Raw genomic sequence first — 12,990 nt, forward strand, 5'->3', positions numbered from 1 at the left:
CTCCGCGAGCGGGCAGGCAGCGGTGGCGGCGCCTGCATCAGCTGGTGCATCTTGAGCTGATTGATGCGGTCGGAGCGCTGGATCAGCGTTCCGACTTTCGGTGGCCGGCCAGGTGGTCGGTCGGCTGGTCCGGTCGGTTGACGGTCGGTCGTCGGCGGTATGCCGTCGCTGCTCCGGCTGGTATTCGGCGGCGGCGGTAGAGCTGGGAGCCCTGGTTCTCCCAGGAGCTCATTGATAGCGGCCAAGATGCTCTCGGAGTCGCACATCTTTTCCTTCTGATTCCTTCTTTCTGGATCTCGGCGGTTTATTCCTCCCCGGCGGTAGTGGGGGTATTGTCGTCTTCGTCTTCTGGGTTGTTGTTGTCGCCGTCTGTTTTTGTTTTTGCGACTTTGAGATCCTGTATGTGTATATGTCTATACCATCTCCCCCGCTTGCTCCTCAGATCGACGATTACTGGCGAGACGATTCGGCGAACTTCGAGCGGCCCGATGTATTTTGGCGCGAGTTTCGCGTTAAAACTGTCGGCTTTTTTCGACAGTGGGTGGTCCTTCTTCCACACCCATTCGCCGATGTGCGGTCTCCATTCTCGGCGGCGGAGATTATAATGCTTCTCCTGTTGTTGGAACGCTCTCGCCAGTCGGATCCGGACGATCTTATACGCGTCGTCCAGCCGTTCTCGCGTGGTATCTGGCGAGGTTCTCTCGGTGGCTGGTGTGATGCGGTACGGCGGTACGAGCTCTCGCCCGTGATTTATGTACGCCGGCGTATACCCGGTGGCGTCGTGGACGGCGGTATTAAAGGCGAACTGGAATGCGGGCAGGTGTTCGTCCCAGTCTCGGTGATCTTTGTCGACGAATTCGCCGATCATCGTCTTGATCGTCCGGTTGGTCCTTTCCACCGGGTTGCAGTGCGGTGCATAGGCTGGTGCGGTCTTATGCTGGATGTTGAATGCTCGTAGTCGTTCGGCAAAGTCTCTTGATGTAAACTGTGTGCCATTATCCGACAGGATGGATTCTGGTCTGCCGTGTCGGAGTATTACCCTCTCGGTGATGGCCCTCGTGACGGCTCTGGCGGTGGCTTGGCGGAGTGGAGTTAATTCCACCCACTTCGAAAACCGGTCTTGCATCACGTAGAGCCATGTGTGGCCTTGCCGTGAGCGCGGCAGCGGCCCTACGAGATCGGTGGTGACCTGCTCCCAGGGTCGCTGAACGTCGGTCGCGTGGAGCTTCCCGGCTGGTTGCTGCTGGGCCACTTTGTGTTTTTGGCAGGTTTCGCAGGTCCGTACATATCCGGCAATGGCTCGGAACATCCCTGGCCAATAGTAGTGTTCGGCTATGCGTGCAATGGTCTTGGCTATGCCCAGGTGTCCGGCTGTTGGTGCGTCGTGCGCATGCTGTAGCACCGTGCGTCGTTGTTCCTCGGGAACGCACTCCTTCCATTGGTCTTCCGCCGCGGTTTCCTTGAAGTCCAAGGTGTGCAGGATATGGCGGAACAGCTTCCCCTCGGTGATCCGGTAGTCTGGTCGGCTGGCTGGCTCGCGTTCGACTTCCGTGAATATCCGTCGATACCACCGGCAGCGGCGGGCGGTCGCGGCGCAAAGTTCGGGCTGTCGTGACAGGGCGTCGGCTACGCGGTTGAGCGTGCCCTTGCGATATTTTACTTCGAGGTTGGAGCTCGAATAGCCACCGGGCGAGGCGCCCGGTGGGAGCGTCCAGGCGCTGCAGCCATTTTAATGACTGATGGTCGGTCAGTACGGTGAAGGGGTACCCTTCGAGGTAGCCCTTCATGCGTCGGATGCCCCATACGACCGCGAGGCACTCCAGCTCGGTAGCGCTATAATTTCGTTCGGCGCTATTTAAGGTTCGGCTTGCATATGCGATTACGCGTTCCCCTTCCTCGAAGTACTGTGTCAGTACGGCCCCAAGGCCGCTGGTGCTGGCGTCGGTCTGCAATACGAAACGTCGCGTAAAATCTGGGCAGGCGAGCACCGGTGCGGAGATGAGCGTCCGCTTCAGGATGCGGAACGCTTCCTCCTCGTCCTTGCCCCACGTCCACCGGGCGCGTTTCTTAGTGAGTTGAGTGAGCGGCGCGGCAACGGTCGAGAAATTCGCGATAAACCGGCGGTACCAGGACGCCATTCCCAGGAACTGTCGAACTTGCTTGACGGTTTTCGGCTCGGGCCAGTTAGCGACGGCGCTAACTTTTTCGGGATCCGTTCGTATCCCCTCGCGGTCAACCACGTGCCCGAGATATTTCAATTGGTCGACGCAAAATCTACACTTCTCCGGGTTGAGGCGCAGGTTCGCCTCGCGTAGTCGACGGAACACCTCGTTGAGTAACTGCAGGTGTTTCTCAAAGGTTTCGCTAATTACTATTATGTCGTCCAAGTAGACAAAGACGTTCGGTTCGAGGGCTGGGCCGATGATTGTGTCTAGAAGTCGTTGAAACGTGGCCGGTGCGGAGTGCAACCCAAACGGCATAACCGTAAACTGATACAGCCCTCTTCCGGGTATCGTAAAAGCGGTGATCGGTCGGCTGGCTGTTTCGAGTGGTACTTGCCAATACCCGTTTTTGAGGTCGAGCGTTGACAAGTATCGGGCGCCCCGGAGCTTGTCTAGTGTCGCGGTCACTTGTGGCAACGGATACGCATCCTTTTCCGTGGCGTCGTTTACCTTGCGAAAATCTATACAAAACCGGTACTTTCCGTCTTTCTTTTTGACTAGCACTACGGGCGAGCTCCAGGCGCTCTTGGATGGCTCGATGACGCCGGCGGCCTCCATTTCGGCCACCTCTCGGTCTATAACGGATTGCATCGCCGGGTTTCGCGGTCGGTACCGTTGTTTGATTGGCGTGGTATCCCGTAGTCGTATTTCGTGGTGTACGCGGTCGGTCGGTCCCTGGATATTCGCGAATTTTCCAAGTTCGCGTTCGAGGAAACTTTTTAGCGCCTGTTCCTCGCTTTCGGTCTGTCGCGCTAAGCCCCCTGTGGTCCCGTGTAGCGGCGGGGTGGTCGTGCTGGGCATGCACCGCGGTGGTGTGAGGCTGATGCCGGTACGCGACCAAAGGTCGACGCCGATTAATACCGGGCTGTCGAGCGTCGGCAGGATCGTAAATGTATGCCAGTATGTCTGGCCGGTGATCTGGATGGGCAGTTTGATGGTGCCCACGGTGTTAGTAATCTCGCCGTCGGCGAGTTGTACTTCCCCTTCGCGGGAGGCGACCTTGTGTCCCCACCGGCTTGCGCGGTTAGCCGTCCGGGCGTTGATAAACGAGACTTCGGACCCGGAATCGAGCAGGGCGTCGTACCGGTCTTGATTAATGTATACCAGTAGGTGCGGCCGTGGCGTGTATTTTATGCAGGGCTCGGGGTGCCGGCCGGCGGGGCCCCGGCCCGTTCGGCGTTTCCCGACGGCGGGTGGCATTGACGCGTCAGTATCCCGTCCTTGCCACACCTGCGAGCAGAACTTTCGCGGTGGGCGTTGACAGTTGAACCGCGTGTGGCCCCGCTGCTTGCACCGCCAGCAACATTCGTCGCGGTTGTAAGTGGCAGCGACGGTCGGAATCGTCGTCCCTTGGCGGTGGCGGCGGGCTTCGGTCGCGCACTCGGCGTCAATCTCCTCGAGCTCAGTGGCGCGCGCCTGCAGGTCCCCGACTTCTCCGGTTTCGTCGTAAATAATGAAACGCTTCAGCTCCGGGCGCATATTCTGGTACACCCGTTCGTATTCCTCTTCTGGTGTGAAGCCTCCGGCTCGGCGCATGAGCGTGAGGAGGTCGGCCACGTATCGTTTAAACGGTTCACCGGCTTGTTGGCGGCGGTCGGCGGCTTCACGGCGCAGGGCGGCCTGGTACCGGCGGGGTAAGAATTGTGCCCGGAATGCGCGGTCAAAATCCCCCCAGGTTTGCCAGCGGTGGCGGTGGTTGCGGTACCACCGGAGGGCGTCTCCCTTGAATAGCTCGGGGAGTCCGAGTAGCATCGCGGCTTCGGGGTATCGGTGCCCGGTCGTGAGTTCCTCGAGCCTTTCCAAGAAATCGAACGGGTCGCGCCCATCGAAGTGGCAACCCCATTTTCGCATCTGGCACAGTACTTCGGAGGTGGCGAGGGGCGCGGCGGTTGTGTGGTCGGTCGGCGTGAGGATGCGCGCGGGTATGCCCGTCGCAGTGGTGGGCTCGTCGCCGTGCGTCCCGAACTCTTCGGGGTGCGTCTCGACGTACGCGGACATCCGCCGTCGGATGTCGTCGAGGGTTCCGGATGTATCCAACCCCCGGCTGATGGCTACCTCGATCAATTGCGCCTTGGGTAGGTTGTATATCCACCCTTTCATTTTCGCGTTGCACTCTTTTCGTCTCGCTTACAGAGGGTTCGTGTCTCGATACGGTCAGGTAACAACAAAAACCGGTCCCTGTTCGGGCGCCAATGTAATAAACCGCTTTCGCGAGGCGGTCGTGGATAACTCGGTCGGGATCCGGGGCTCGTGAAAGGGTATCGAGAGACGAACGATAGATGCGTTAGGTAGAATATAATTTATTGCATTTAAATATATGTGTGTATACAGAGTGAGTGTGTGTGTGTGTGTAATTATTGTGTGTGTCGGTGTGTATGCGCTTGCATGTGAGTGAGGGATAAGCGAGCGAGTGCGTGTGCGAGCGAGTAATATCTGCGTGAGATTTACAATGTATATCGCAAGTATGTGTGTGTGATCGTGTGTATGCAGCCAAAACGCCCTCGCGTATGTGTGAATGTCGGAATCGTCTAGTGGCGGTCGCGTCGGTCGCTGTGCGTCCGAATTATATGCACGGTACGGAATGTGATTTCGGCGGATTCGCGAATATATCGATTACGTTGCGCGGATCTGGATTTCGGCAGGAGCCGCTAGCTACCGGGCGGTAATTTCGGTCGGGTCGGTGGGCGGTACTTAGACGCGTCGGTATCGATCTGATTGCGTCGATCGATGTTGCGGCCGGTTAGATCCTCCCCTTTTAAGCGGTACTTAGCGCGCCGTATTAATGGCGATTCCGGTCGCGGTAATGGCGGTCGCGGAATTACTACAAATTCGCGGAGATCGCGGTATTGTTCCGTCGGGGATGATTTTCCCGTGTAATGCAGGAGTGTAACGGCCGACGGGAACACCCGTCAACGGCAGGGAACTCCCTACCGCTGGATAATTGCCGTTGCACGCAGGTGGACGGATGCGAGTGAGGTGTCGAGAACTCTCGACGGAGGCTGAGTACGCCCAACCCCGTTTTCCTCTCTTTGCAATAGATCGGAAGGATCGCTCGTGGAGATGCCGCAAACTCTCGGCGGAGGCTGGGTACTCCCAACCCCGTTTTCTCTCTCTTTGAGCGGTTAGAGGATCGTAGCGGATTTCCAGGCGTCTTACAGACTCTGGCGGTTGCGGAAGATCTGGTCTCGAGGTAGAAAATTGGCTCTTATTTATACCGCTTTTTCCGGCGGGTGCGCGTGCGTAATATGCCTGACTGTTTTAAGGCATATTGTTTAAGATTGAACCGCCGCGCGCGACTCGGGCGGTTTCGGGAACGGTCGGTACGGTTACCCGAGCGCGGCGACGGTTCCCGGTAAACAAACGCGTCTTGACGGCGGTTATAAATTTGAACGCCTTTCTCTATATCTTAAAAATGGGCGCTCGGCGCCTCCGCATCATGCCCGACCGGTGTTTGTCGGGCGGCGGACTTCCGGCGGATCGACGGCCGGGTAACGGTGGAGGGATGCATCGTTACAACTTACTGACACGTAACTAAGACGTTCCGAACGAACAAAACTTGCGTACATAGCGATTTTAACAATGTATGCCGTGAAGCGGTTCTTCTCAATTTTCTTGATGTTGCACAAGAATTTTAGACAAATCTCACTTACTGACACGTAACTAAGACGTTCCGAACGAACAAAACTTGCGTACATAGCGATCTCAGCTTTGTGCGCAGAAAACGTATATCCTCAATTTCCTTAATGTCGGGCAAGAATTTTCGACTAAACTCACTTACTGACACGTAACTAAGACGTTCCGAACGAACAAAACTTGCGTACATAGCGATCTCAGCTTTGTGCGCAGAAAACGTATATCCTCAATTTCCTTAATGTCGGGCAAGAATTTTCGACTAAACTCACTTACTGACACGTAACTAAGACGTTCCGAACGAACAAAACTTGCGTACATAGCGATCTCAGCTTTGTGCGCAGAAAAACGTATATCCTCAATTTCCTTAATGTCGTGCAAGAATTTTCGACTAAACTCACTTACTGACACGTAACTAAGACGTTCCGAACGAACAAAACTTGCGTACATAGCGATCTCAGCTTTGCGCGCAGAAAAACGTATATCCTCAATTTCCTTAATGTCGTGCAAGAATTTTCGACTAAACTCACTTACTGACACGTAACTAAGACGTTCCAAACGAACAAAACTTGCGTACATAGCGATCTCAGCTTTGTGCGCAGAAAAACGTATATCCTCAATTTCCTTAATGTCGTGCAAGAATTTTCGACTAAACTCACTTACTGACACGTAACTAAGACGTTCCGAACGAACAAAACTTGCGTACATAGCGATCTCAGCTTTGTGCGCAGAAAAACGTATATCCTCAATTTCATTAATGTCGTGCAAGAATTTTCGACTAATCTCACTTACTGACACGTAACTAAGACGTTCCAAACGAACAAAACTTGCGTACATAGCGATCTCAGCTTTGTGCGCAGAAAACGTATATCCTCAATTTCCTTAATGTCGGGCAAGAATTTTCGACTAAACTCACTTACTGACACGTAACTAAGACGTTCCGAACGAACAAAACTTGCGTACATAGCGATCTCAGCTTTGTGCGCAGAAAAACGTATATCCTCAATTTCCTTAATGTCGTGCAAAAATTTTCGACTAAACTCACTTACTGATGTTACGTCCCGGTAATATCACGGCGCGATATCGGCGAATTCGCGTTCTCGGATTTGTACCGGGCTATGTCGCTGTTTCGGAATATTTCCGGGGATAACCTGCGACTGAGGATTACCGGATTTTTGTAGAATACGCGAAGAGATTAGTGAAGGTCGCGACCAATTGCGAGATTTGAGCCAAGGCGAGTTGTAGTTAACGGTGCAGATTAGGTAGCTGGGGCACTTCCTCAGTGCGGAGCACCAGATTATTTTGTACAAGATTATTAATTAAACCGTTTATGCTCGTAGGGTCTTGGTCGAATTCGTTTAACTTGTCGGTACACAAACGGCACGAAATTCCTGGTCTAGCGAAACTCAAGGCTTTGTCGCATTTACAACACATAATTCTACCGGGTGCGTAGTAACCTATTTCGACTATGTGTAAAGATACCGCGGACCACTCGCGCAATTCGATGTTTGGGAGATCGCGATAACAATCGTTGCAAAGGGCAAATTTAGTTAATGCGTGACATCGTCCAAACGTTCGGACGCAAAAGTAGGAGGGAAGGGTCTGCGTTGCTTCTATCCCGAATGTTCGTTGCACATCATGTATGAACGATGGACACATAGATGGTTGACTCAGATAACAGTAGGAACTAAGTTGGTTTCTAATTACTTCTAGAGATGTGTTGTATTGTTATTTGGTTTTAGAAGGGTCTCTGATGGCTTTGGATCAAAAAAGGTTTTCTTTAATGGCTTTCCTAATGGATTTGGGTTAAAAGGGTCTCTAATGGCTTTGGGACAAAAAAGGTTTTTCTTTAATGGCTTTCCTAATGGATTTGGGTTAAAAGGGTCTTTAATGGCTTTGGGACAAAAAAAGGTTTTTCTTTAACGGCTTTCCTAATGGATTTGGGTTAAAAGGGTCTCTAATGGCTTAGGGTCAAAAAAGGTTTTTCTTTGTGACTTTCCTAAGGAATTTGATTTGGGAGTACCAGAGGTAAAGATGACCGGATAAGATATAGATACAATCCTACCTTGGAGCGGAGTATTATTCCAGTAACACAGGGTGGTCTGCTGTTCCCCAATGCTCAGGCGTTGCGGCGTCGTACCAATGGTATAGGACCTCTGCTCGGATTTGGAGGTACCTTGTCCGTCTCGGATCCTTTTCGTTGATGTCGAAAGGCGGGATCCACGGGTGTTCAATAGTTATGGCAGTCAATTTATTTGGCCACTTCACGAGGTTAATGCTATTATTATTGTTCAGGTCCACGACTGATTTTACTGTATTAGGCTTAAAGAATGCCTCGTATTCAGGGTCGTAGTGCGATTCTACCCCGATATACTGAGACTCGTAGGAATTCACAGGCTCGATGGATAATTCTATCAGTTGACGTCGCGCACGTTTCTTTACTCCGCTTCGTCTGTTCTTTGGCATTTGTTAGTATTACAGATGGGATTAAGAACACTGGCTTTATACGTTGATTGTATGTATAGTCGCGCAGCGTGCGAGGGACCGCACTGCCGTGCTTAAGAATATATGTGGTATGTGATACAGCGTGCGAGGGACCGCTCTAGCTGTATTGCGTATTAATATCTAATAACAATAGCGGCGTGCGAGGGACCGCACTGCTATATTGCTATTAGGTGTGTATGTGTCCGTGAGTATGGAACGAATGAAGCCAGGCGAAATTTGAATTTTAGTTTCCCTCTTGAGTACGCGTGGCACAAGTATTTAAGAATCACGAATAAAATTTAGTAGTCGCGTAGCGAAATAAAATGAAACGATACGTTGATTACGTGTTAGCGTTAACGAAGCACGAAGTACGCTCGGTAGAGAAAAAGGCTTTATCGTTGAAATAATTAGCAAGAATTTATCATACACTAAAATATATTTATTCACTACTTATACACAATGGCTAGTACACTTGAGAACTTATGTTTAACGTTAGAATTAAAGTTTGAATTAAACTAGAGTTTAGAGTTAGAGTATAATTAGAATTAAACTAGAATTCGAGTTGGAGTTAGAGTTTAGATTTGAGTTGGATGTCGAGTCCCGATTTCGACTTGTTGTCGGCTTGAGATCGCGGATGAGACTGGTGAAGTCGGGGCCTGCACTGAGGTCCTTCGTTTCGGCGGCTCGGCCGCTGCCGTCGCCCGCAAGTGGGGGTACGTGGTGGTGGGATCGCGAGGTAGTGGGACGACACGCTACTATGGTAGCGCCGCGCTTAGCTACTAGAAGAAGGAAGGTGTCATGGCCGCCGAAGGCGGGCTTTTCGAATCACGTAAAAAGGACTTAGTGTTCTTTTTACCGGTTTCAATAATATAATAAAGGAAGGAAATTCGGAAAAATGGTCGCGGTACGTGACACGTGCAAGAATTTTCGACTAAACTCACTTACTGACACGTAACTAAGACGTTCCGAACGAACAAAACTTGCGTACATAGCGATCTCAGCTTTGTGCGCAGAAAAACGTATATCCTCAATTTCCTTAATGTCGTGCAAGAATTTTCGACTAAACTCACTTACTGACACGTAACTAAGACGTTCCGAACGAGCAAAACTTGCGTGCATAGCGATTTTAACAATGTATGCCGTGAAGCGGTTCTTCTCAATTTCCTTGATGTTGCACAAGAATTTTAGACAAATCTCACTTACTGACACGTAACTAAGACGTTCCGAACGAACAAAACTTGCGTACATAGCGATCTCAGCTTTGTGCGCAGAAAAACGTATATCCTCAATTTCCTTAATGTCGTGCAAGAATTTTCGACTAAACTCACTTACTGACACGTAACTAAGACGTTCCGAACGAACAAAACTTGCGTACATAGCGATTTTAACAATGTATTGTCACGTCCCAGCGTTCGAAGTTAATAAAAAAAATTATTCTTTATTCTAAGAACATGAACATATAATACTAATTGTAGTAATAAATCTGAGTAGTATTTATTAATTATTTTTAGTGTAATTTTCCTTTATAAATGAGATATTTTATTTTCTTTTTCGGTCACCCTGCAGTTCACCGGGTCTACCGGGGACCATAAGACTAATAACCCGTCAATGGTTGTGTAGGATCTATAAGTAATGTTTCTCTTACCCTTTATGACTATATGTGTCTGAATAATAATTAATATGCTGGATTCTCTGTGTAGCTGGTCCTCCAGATTGATCACTGATAAGCGCTCTTAATTATGGTAATGACGGCTAATTCAGGATAAATTGGTAGCCGGATGTTGAAATAATTCGTAGAGTTATGTAGACTAAAATAGCACTTTATTTTATATTTAAGTTAAGTTAAGCAATTAATATTACTAGCGTCTGCTAACGCTAGAGAAACTCGAAGTACAAGAATGGAAGTCTTATAACTGTGAATTCGGAGCTTGTCGATGCGTACACCGGATTACTATATTGAAGAGCTAGTCGTGTTAGCTGTTCGAAGTTTGGAATAGTAATGCTGGATGTCTGACTTGCACTGAGCTCCTCCGGTCTTCGGGTGTTGGTGGGAGAGATGCTGCAGTGGGATCGCCTTTGGTAGATGGTGGGATATTCTTCCTATGCTTCGCCTAAGACTTCCCGATGTTGGAGGGAGTCCCATGGGCGGGAGCAATGGCAAGTGGAAGCGCCGCTGGTAGGGATCTCTGTGCGAGAAGGACAGCTATATCGTTCCCTCGCAACATTCCAACTTGTTTGTCCCGTTTAATCTTATCGAGCGGGCGGATAAGAATATCGATCGACGGGCCTGTCCGCATACCATGTACAGTATAAGGCTCTTATAAAACTCTTATAATATTGTAGCGAATAAAATATTTTATACTGAATATTCTTATATGCCTAATTCCTTATTGCTACTTATATGGTTAATAATAAAGTCTTATGCTACGTAGAATATGTGTATGCGCATATGCGAATATAAAGTTTTTAGAAGCTATATGAATATAAAGTTAAAACGACTATATATATATATACTTAAAATTATTGGGTTAAAACGTAATAACGTTACATTTGCATCGTTCACTTTTCGCTTGTATCTTCTAATTGAATTTAACGCTTTATTAAAAGATCTTTTGTATGCTCATATATATATATATATATATATATATATATATATATATATATATATTATTACAATTTTTAAAGCGTTTGAATCGTCTGTCTGATTGTACAATGCAAATATAAGGCTTTAGTTATTTCTATAGTTTATTCGTATGATAGTTATTTTTGCGTCACCCGCTGGCGCGTTCGAGCGTTGGCTATATACGGGGTGACTCTCGAGTATGAATACTATTTTACAAGTTAGAAGTTTGTCTTGAACGAATAATTTTCTCCGGATTTCTACTTCTTTCGCCCCTTATGGGTGAATTAACAATAAATATATTGTTTAAATAAATTTTGACGTGCGGCTGAGACGTCACACCACCCCCCTTAGTTTAAATTTCGGAGTAACGAGTTATGATGAAATTTATTCGTCCAATCTGGTACGTAGATCTCTGAACGTATATACTATAGGTATAGTAGGCGGTTCCGCGTTTTCTGCTGGCGCGTTGGGTACTGTGTTTGTGTCTGTGTGTTCCGGTGGGTTTTCGGGATTTACATTTGGTTGTGGCTGTGGCCTATTGGCCAAATACAATAATAAATGTGTGAAAGAGCTCCAAATGGCTCCGAGTAAGTGTAAGCTACAGCCATAAGCTGCATGTAGCGCATAGCCATGTATCAATGTGTCAAATACAATTTTTATTATTCTTATAATTATAAATATTTCGAATACACCAGCGGTCGCTGCGCCGAATGTGGTGAAACCGTCCCATATTTTTGTTAATGTATTATTATAAATTTTATTTAACGTCTTCATCCAATAAGTTTTGTAATGAAACCGCGTCTGATTGTATCGATTGTCCGGTAAAGCCTCGGGCGATGGTGTGTAAAACCGCGTTCTTTTCCGCGGGGAACATAATATGATCCCTTAGTTCGTCAAGGTCTTGTTGAGAGTAAATGCCACTGGTGGCTAAGGATTTTGGTGCAAGGTATTTCCAAGATAATTTTGTAAGGGGTTTAATTTCGTGTGGGGAGGTTGCCATGGATGGGGTAGGATTAAATTGGAGCCATGTCCCTTCAATGTTATATAGGATTGGGAGTAATGGATTGCAGTCCCTTATAGTACTGTGTCTAATTACTATATGGGATTTTGGTGTCATGAACAAAGAAGCATTTCTAAAGGTCACGGGTAGTTCCGTATGACAAGTGTTGGTCTTTCGCAAAGTAACTTCTATTGCTATGCATTTGATAATGTGGATCCCTTCGCCTGAAGTCACTGCCATATAGCCAGGTGACTTCATCATTCGATAGGCGAATTCGTCCGGCTGTATTGCTGCCAGAGACAAAGTATTCTGAATTACTTGTTTTTCTAACTCACATTTCTGTACAATGATGTCTCTGTATAATGACGTGATTTGGCTTCTTATATATTTTTCAACATACACAAATTTCGAATTTGCGTATGTGAACAGATCCAAATTAGTTACTGCGATTTTAGACCTTGCTTTAAAAATGTTTCCTTTTTGGGTTTCAAAGATAAATAATTTTGGATGCTCTGTTCCGTATAGAGTATAGCCGCAAATAGTGTGTCTTCGCGTCAACGTTAACGCAAAAGTAGTGTCTTGGGATTCTAAGGTAAACATAGTGGTGTTTTGGGAATTAAGGAGGCCTTGGATTTTAGTAGAGGTACCTTCATATAAGACGTCATATGCTTCAAACCCGCAAGCGGTATTGGGTATTCCTTCCCAAAAGGTGTAACCATCGTCCGAGTCTATACAGGATTCGTCAGCTAGGTCGCAAACTGTGCCCGATTTTAGCATTATTTTTCCTGCATTTAATCTAACCGGTACGTATGAATCTCTGAGGGAGATTTTTAAGGTTGCTTGTACTATTACGTCATCCCATGTGCCGTAATAATCCGAATATTGAATTCCCTTACAAGTTCCATCTACGTTCACCTTGCCGGCAAGCGTGACGCTTCTATAATACGTATGATTTGATTTTAATCCGTCGATAATTTCAGCGGTTCCTACCTTTAAAAGACCTTCTTTATGCATTTGAATGCACCTAGCGC

General features: G+C 48.1%; 1 pseudogene; it reads right to left on the minus strand.

Annotated features, from left to right (window-relative positions):
• Nucleotides 1–11,281: 11,281 nt before the first annotated feature.
• LOC138943371 (uncharacterized) lies at nt 11,282–12,923 on the minus strand (annotated as a pseudogene).
• Nucleotides 12,924–12,990: the final 67 nt, after the last annotated feature.

Source organism: Polyergus mexicanus, unplaced genomic scaffold (genome assembly GCF_030449975.1).
Source record: "Polyergus mexicanus isolate NDT 795.1 unplaced genomic scaffold, iyPolMexi1.0 SCAF_26, whole genome shotgun sequence".
Taxonomy (NCBI): Eukaryota; Metazoa; Arthropoda; class Insecta; order Hymenoptera; family Formicidae; genus Polyergus; species Polyergus mexicanus.